Here is an 8539-nt window from a genome sequence, read left to right as displayed (position 1 = left end):
CTGACCATGTGGTACTTCTGCTTATCACCCTCGCCGGCCCAGAAGAAACGCCCCACTCTGCGGGCCTGAAGAAGACTCAAACCATATCTTCTTTACCTGCGTGTCCGCGCAGTTTCTATGAAGCTGTTCCCGCGGGATTGTGGGCGGAAGCTGGGACCACAACAACTTCCCCGCTATCTTTGCCAAACTCCAGGCGATCCCACCCGTGTTGCGCCACATTAGGTGGCTGACCATTGGGGTCCTTGCCTGGACGTTGTGGACTGTTAGGAATAAACTTGTGATTCAGTGTATCCCTCTTCGTCGTGCTACTGATACTTTGTTCAAATGGTCTGGTTACTTGCAACTTTGGCGGCCGCTTAGCCGTCCCAGGGAGAGAGACACCATCACCTCCATCATCACTCAGCTTCGCGCGATGGCTCTCCGGTTGGCTCCTACGCTTCCCCACTGATACATCTCCGTCGTATCTACTTTTCCAAACACTTTTACCCTTGTTTTGGACTCTAACTTGTATGATTTGAATGGAACTAACCCGGACTGACGCTGTTTTCAGCAGAATTGCCATGATGTTGTTTTATGTGCAGAAAACAAATATTCTCGAAATGACTTAAAACTCCACGGAACATTTTAGAAAAAATAATAAAAATTCCTCGCCAAAGATGAAGACCAGGGGCCCACACCCTGTCCACAAGGGTGGGGGCGCCCCCCCCCCCCTCTAGGGCGCCCCCCTACCTCGTGGGCCCCCTGGATGCCCTCCAACGCCAACTCCAACTCTATATATCTCCTTTCGAAGAGAAAAAATCAGAGAGAAGAAATCATCACGTTTTACGATACGGAGCCGCTGCTAAGCCCTAAAACCTCTCGGGAGGGCTGATCTGGAGTCCGTTCGGGGCTCCGGAGAGGGGGATTCGTCGCCGTCGTCATCATCAACCATCCTCCATCACCAATTTCATGATGCTCACCGCCGTGCGTGAGTAATTCCATCGTAGGCTTGCTGAACGGTGATGGGTTGGATGAGATTTATCATGTAATCGAGTTAGTTTTGTTAGGGTTTGATCCCTAGTATCCACTATGTTCTGAGATTGATGTTGCTATGACTTTGCTATGCTTAATGCTTGTCATTAGGGCCCGAGTGCCATGATTTCAGATCTGAACCTATTATGTTTTCATGAATATATGTGAGTTCTTGATCCTATCTTGCAAGTCTATAGTCACCTACTATGTGCTATGATCCGGCAACCCTAAAGTGACAATAATCGGGACCACTCCCGGTGATGACCATAGTTTGAGGAGTTCATGTATTCACTATGTGCTAATGCTTTGTTTCGGTTCTCTATTAAAAGGAGGCCTTAATATCCCTTAGTTTCCGATAGGACCCCGCTGCCACGGGAGGGTAGGACAAAAGATGTCATGCAAGTTCTTTTCCATAAGCACGTATGACTATATACGGAATACATGCCTACATTACATTGATGAATTGGAGCTAGTTCTGTGTCACCCTATGTTATGACTGTTACATGATGAACCGCATCTGACATAATTATCCATCACTGATCCGGTGCCTATGAGTTTTCCATATACTAGTTTACGCTAATTTACTTTCCCGCTGCTACTATTACAATCACTACAAAATACCAAAAACATTACTTTTGCTGTCTTTACTTTTGTTACTGCTACCACCACTATCATATTACTGTGCTACTAAACACTTTGGCGGAGATATTAAGTTTTTAGGTGTGGTTGAATTGACAACTCAGCTGCTAATACTTGAGAATATTCTTTGGCTCCCCTTGTGTCGAATCAATAAATTTGGGTTGATTATGGATAGTCAAATAATGGGAAAAATTGGATTCAATTGTCAACTGGTCCTATCGAAAGTAGGATTGACGAATACTCTACCCTCGAAAGCTGTTGCGATCCCCTATACTTGTGGGTTATCAAGACTAATTTCTGGCGCTGTTGTCGGGGAGCATAGCTCTATTCTTTGAGTCACTTGGGATTTATATCTGCTGGACACTATGAAGAACTTGAAAGACGTTAAGACAACAATTTATCCCTCAACTACGAGGGGGGGTAAGGAACTGCCATCTAGCTCTACACTTGATTCACCTTCTGTTATGAGTAAGCTAGTGACACCTAAACCCGCTTCTGCTATTCGTTCTGATATGTCGCATGTTATTGATGATGCCACTTCTGCTATGCATGATACTTATGATGAAACTGTTTCTATGCCTGATACTACTATGCCCTTTGGTGAATTTCTTGATGAACAAATTTCTAGGGCTAGAGAAAAAGAAATTATTGAATCTGAATATGATGATGATAGTGATGATGAAAATATGCCTATTATCCCTGAGGGTTATCTTTTTGATATGGAATCTTCTGCCGCTATTTTAGCTTGCAGGGATAGATATGAGCTTAAGAGGTTATTAGTTAAATGGAATAAAGAATCACTTAGAGATAAAATGAAACCCGACCCTGCTTTTGCTACTTCACCTATATGTGTTCTTGGTAAGGATTATGAATTCTCTGTTGATCCTGATATAATTACTTTGGTTGAATCTGATCCGTTTTATGGCTATGAATCTGAAACTGTTGTGGCACATATTACTAAGTTAAATGATATAGCTGCCCTGTTCACTAATGATGAGAGATCGCGTTACTTCTATATACTCAAAATATTTCCGTTCTCATTAAAGGGTGATGCTAAGATATGGTTTAATTCTCTTGATTCTGGTTGTGTGCGTAGTCCCCAGGATATGATTTATTACTTCTCTGCTAAATATTTCCCTGCTCATAAGAAACAAGCTGCTTTGAGGGAAATATACAACTTTGTGCAAATTAAAGAAGAGAGTCTCCCACAAGCTTGGGGGAGGCTTCTCAAGTTACTTAATGCTTTGCGTGATCATCCTCTTAAGAAACCTGAAATACTTGATATCTTTTATAATGGACTAACCGATGCTTTCAGAGATTACCTGGATAGTTGTGTTGGTTCTCTTTTCAGGGAAAGAACACCAGATGAAGCTGAAATTCTATTGAATAATATATTGACAAATGAAAATAATTGGGCACCTCCTGAGCCAGCTCCTGCTCCAATTACTGAGCCTATTCTTAAACCAACTCCGAATAAGAGAGGTGTTCTATTCCTCAGTCCCGAAGATATGCAAGAGGCAAAGAAATCTATGAAAGAGAAAGGTATTAAAGCTGAAGATGTTAAGAATTTACCTCCTATTGAAGAAATACATGGTCTTAATATACCGCCTATTGAAGAAACATATGATCTCAATTCTTTATTTATTGAAGAACCTCCTGATCCCGATATCTCGACAAAGGTAGTAAAGAGAAATTCTCTCTATAGATATGATAAAGCTGGAGTTCCTCCTACTAAAATTGCTAGTCAGTGCTTGGATGAGTTTGATAACTTTATGTTTAAGCAAGACGACTTCAATGCTTATTTTGGTAGACAATTAAAAGAAAATGCTTATATGATTAGATGCTTGGGTGATTATATGGCTAATATTAAAGGTGAACTTAAACTTGTTAGCAAACATGCTTCCATGGTTACCACGCAAGTAGAACAAGTGCTTAAAGCTCAAAAAGAAGTGCTTGATGAAATGAATAGTAAGAAAAATGATTATGCTGTTAGAGTGGCTACTAGAACTGGTAGAATGACTCAGGAACCTTTGTATCTTGAAGGCCACCCTAAGAGAATCGAGCAAGATTCTCAGAGAAATAATATTGATGTTCCTAGTTCTTCTAAAAAAAAGAAAAAGAAACATGATAGAACTGTGCAAACTTCTAGTGAACCTATTGCTGAACCACCTGATAATCCAAATGATATATCTATGTCTGAAGCTGAAACACAATCTGGTAATGAACATGAACCTAGTGAAAATATTAATGATGATGTTCATGATGATACTCAACCTAGTAATGACAATGATGTAGAAATTGAACCTGCTGTTGATCTTGATAACCCACAATCAAAGAATCAATGTTATGATAAAAGAGACTTTGTTGCTAGGAAACATGGTAAAGAAAGGGAACCTTGGGTTCAGAAACCCATGCCTTTTCCTCCAAAACCATCCAAGAAAAAGGATGATGAGGATTTTGAGCGCTTTGCTGAAATGATTAGGCCTATCTTCTTGCGTATGCGATTAACTGATGTGCTTAAAACAAATCCTTATGCTAAATATATGAAGGATATCATTACTAATAAAAGAAAGATACCAGAAGTTGAGATTTCCATCATGCTTGCTAATTATACTTTTAAGGGTGGAATACCAAAGAAACTTGGAGATCCCGGAGTACCTACTATACCTTGCTCCATTAAAAGAAATTATATTAAAACTGCTTTATGTGATCTTGGAGCCGGTGTTAGTGTTATGCCTCTCTCTTTATATCGTAGACTTGACTTGAATAAGCTGACACCTACCGAAATATCTTTGCAAATGGTTGATAAATCAACTGCTATACCTGTCGGTATTTGTGAGGATGTGCCTGTTGTGGTTGCAAACGTTACTATTTTAACGGACTTGGTTATACTTGATATTCCCGAGGATGATAGTATGTCTATTATTCTTGGAAGACCTTTTCTTAATACTGCAGGGGCTGTTATTGATTGCAACAAAGGCAATGTCACTTTTCATGTTAATGGTAATGAGCATACGGTACACTTTCCGAGGAAACAACCTCAAGTTCATAGTATCAACTCCATTGGAAAAATTCCTTTGATTATAATTGGAGGTTTTGAATTTCCTCTTCCTGCTGTCAAAAAGAAATATGATATACTTATTATAGGGGATGTGCATATCCCCGTTGAGGTAACTTAGTGTTATTCGAAATTTCTCCAGTTTCATGATTATCGGAATGAGTTTGTTAACAAGACTTGATCAACCTTGTTAGTCGATTCTTTTTGATGAGCATGAGATGGATGAAACTAGAAGCACAACCTTCTGTACCCTCTCTATATTTTCTGTTAATTAGTAGAAATAAAGTAAAAATAGTATTTTTCTGTCTATTTCCTGACTTATCCGTGCAATATAAAAATATCCCGAAAATAAAAGTCCTCAGAATGACATGCCAATTTAATATGATTTTCGGGGAATATTTGAGGATTTACTGTGCAAAAATTACCGCGGGAGGAGCTGCCACCTGGCCACGAGAGTGGTGGGCGCCCCTGCCTCGTGGGCCCACGGTGGCCCTCCTCCACTTATCCCAGCACCCATCTTCTTCCTCTGTCTCGCACAAACCCAAAAAACCAACTCAAGCACGAGTTCCAGCCACTTTTGCTGTGATTTTCGATCTCCTTGCTCAAGCACCTCTCGCAAAACTGCTTGGGGAGATTGTTCCTTGGTATGTGACTCCTCCAATGGTCCAATTAGTTTTTGTTCTAGTGCTTTATTCTTTGCAAATTTGTGGTGCATAGGTGACCATGTTCTTGAGCTTGCATGTCAAATTTATATGGTTCCAAGTAGTTCTAATGCTTGATATAGGCTCTAGGCACTTGTAGGAGTAGTTGCTATCATTTTTATTGAAGTTGGTTCACTTTTGTTTGAAGTTACTAAAAATTTCAGATTATTTCAGAAAAATAATGAGGAGACTTTTGAGGGGTTCATCGAGCCGAATCTCAAAGGATAAACAAAATGAAGAAGCTCAGAGGCCCAAATATAATTTGCCTCGTACCGCGGAGATCCGGCCGTGTGAATGGCCTTCTGATAATTTCTTGAGAGAGGCCGGGATTTATGAGGATTTCTATTCATTGATTAAGAATGCTGGCCTCACCGACTTTGTCCGCGACCAACGTCCACAGTATCTCTTACTCACAAATACTTTTGTGCAAAACTTCTACTTTTTCCCTAAAGAGTCACCTCCTTCAGTAGAGTTTCATTTATATGACGTTGTGAAGAAAATGCCATTGTCTGAATTTTGCGCAGTCTGCAACATACCTCCTGATGGTATCTTAGAGGAACCACCTCGTAAAGAGTTGTAACCATTTATTAACCTTATCTCTATGGGAGAAACCAGGAAGGTTTCTGATGCAAGAATCACTAGCATACATTTTCCTGTGTTACGCTATTTTGCTTTATTTGCTAGTCGATGCTTGATTGGTCGTGGGAACTGTGGGAACCTTAGTGTTCCTGATATTATTATTTTGTTCCATGGTTTATACCGCGACAACACTGTCAGTATGGGCGGAATTATTGCTAGGCGGTTGAGTCTGAACCGTACTAAAGGCCCCATCTTTGGAGGCATTTATGCTTCTCGCCTTGCTGCACACTTTAACATAGCTATTAGGCATTATGGGAAAGAAGAAAAATTGCTGCCTAATGCTTATCTAGACTATAAGAGCATGATAGCTCATGATTTTCTTGTTAAGGACAGGAATGGAGAGCTCAAATATAAGTTATACTTTGATAAACATTATCCTGAAACTATTACGTTGCCTGTTCCTTCTTTGTTTAATTTTGTAGGACCCTACCTCGTTACGTGGGCTGCCGTCCAAGCTTACAAGAATCCTGCACCAGCCCCGAAACAGGAACCACAAGATGAGCCTCCACGACAATCTGTTTATTCTTGGGATCCAGAGATGACTGTCAGCCAGTGGCAGTCAGAGTCTTCTTCTTCATCACAGTATGATCCCAACTATCCTTCGTCGCAGTACGACCCCAGCTACACCTATGGGTATCCGCCAGGCTATCCCTGGCAATAGACCAACTTAGGCCAAAAGCCTAAGCTTGGGGGAGTACGTATTTCTCACCGACATTACATTTATGTTCACACACACTCATTGCTAGATGTCGGTGCTCATACTCTTTCACTGTAATATCCATGCTAGTTTATTTTCTTTTTCCTGCTTTCTTCTTGTGTGTTTGTTAAACCTTAAGAAAAACCAAAAAAATTAGTAGTAGTTTATTTTTCTGCTGTAGTAGTAATAATTAAAAAGAAAACCCAAAAATATTTCCCGTTCTTATTTTGCTTGTTGGGATCTTTCCCGTGTAAATAGTTTTATTCTTTTCTTTTCTTTGGGGGTCAGTAGGAGAAGACCATAATTAAATTGTTGAAGTGGCTCTTATATGCATTATTGTTGATTTAACCAAGAGCCCATATTGCCTTGTCTTCTCCTGTTTATTGAATGCTCGCAGATTCCAGCTTAGTCCAATGCACGTGCACCCTTATTATTATTCACACCGTTCGGTCGTGCAAGTGAAAGGCAATTATGATGATATATGATGGGCTGACTGACATGAGAAAAGCTGGTATGAACTCGACCTCTTTTGTTTTTGTAAATATGATGAGTCCCTTGTTCTTGATTCAGCTTATTATGAATAAACATGTTTGCAATGACAATTAGAGATCATAGTTTCTTGTGCCATGCTTGATTAGCTATGAGTTATAATGATTTACCTTGTGTGCCAACATGCTATTGCGATGATTATGATATGGTATGATGGGGTGGTATCCTCCTTTGAATGATTTAAGTGACTTGACTTGGCACATGTTCACGCATGTAGTTGAAACAAAATCAACATAGCCTTCACGATATTTATGTTCATGGTGGATTATATCCTACTCATGCTTGCATCCAATGTTTATTAATTTCAATGCATGTACATGGCTGTTGTCGCTCTCTAGTTGGTCGCTTCCCAGTCTTTTGCTAGCCTTCACTTGTACTAAGCGGGAATACTGCTTGTGCATCCAATCCCTTAAACCCCAAAGTTATTCCAGATGAGTCCACTATACCTTCCTATATGCGGTATCTACCTGCCGTTCCAAGTAAATTTGTATGTGCCAAACTCTAAACCTTCAAATAAACATTCTGTTTTGTATGCTCGAATAGCTCATGTATCAACCAAGGCTGTCCTTATCTTCCGTGTTAGGCGGGTTATTCTCAAGAGGAGTGGACTCCGCTCCTCACTCACGAGAAAATGGCTGGTCACCAAGATGCCCAGTACCATACTTTATGCAAACCAAATCAAAATTAATTGCAAACAAAACTCCCCCTGGGACCTGATGTATGTTGGAGACACTCGTTGTTTCGAGCAAGTCATGGATTGATGCTTGTTGGTGGAGGGGGAGTATAAACTTTACCATTCTGTTTGGGAACCGCCTATAATGTGTTTAGCATGGAAGATATCGCCATCTCTTAGTTGTTACGTTGACAATGAAAGTATACCACTCAAAATGCAATTTATCTCTATTTCAAAACCGAGCTCTGGTACCTCTACAAATCCCTGCTTCCCTCTGCGAAGGGCCTATCCATTTACTTTTATGTTGAGTCATCACCCTCTTATTAAAAAGCACTAGCTGGAGAGCACAACTATCATTTGCATTCATCACTATTAATTTATATTGGGTGTGACTATGATTGGATCTCTTTTACCATGAATTACAATGTCTAGTCAGTCCTTGATCTTTAAAGGTGCTCTACATTTATGTTTTGCGGTCTCAGAAAGGGCTAGCGAGATACCATCTTGTTATATCATATTATGATTGTTTTGAGAAAGTGTTGTCATCCGAGATTTATTATTATGACTTGCTA

Source organism: Triticum urartu, chromosome 7A (genome assembly GCF_056163025.1).
Source record: "Triticum urartu cultivar PI428250 chromosome 7A, HENAU_Tu73, whole genome shotgun sequence".
NCBI lineage: Eukaryota > Viridiplantae > Streptophyta > Magnoliopsida > Poales > Poaceae > Triticum > Triticum urartu.
This window is presented reverse-complemented; position numbering follows the sequence as displayed.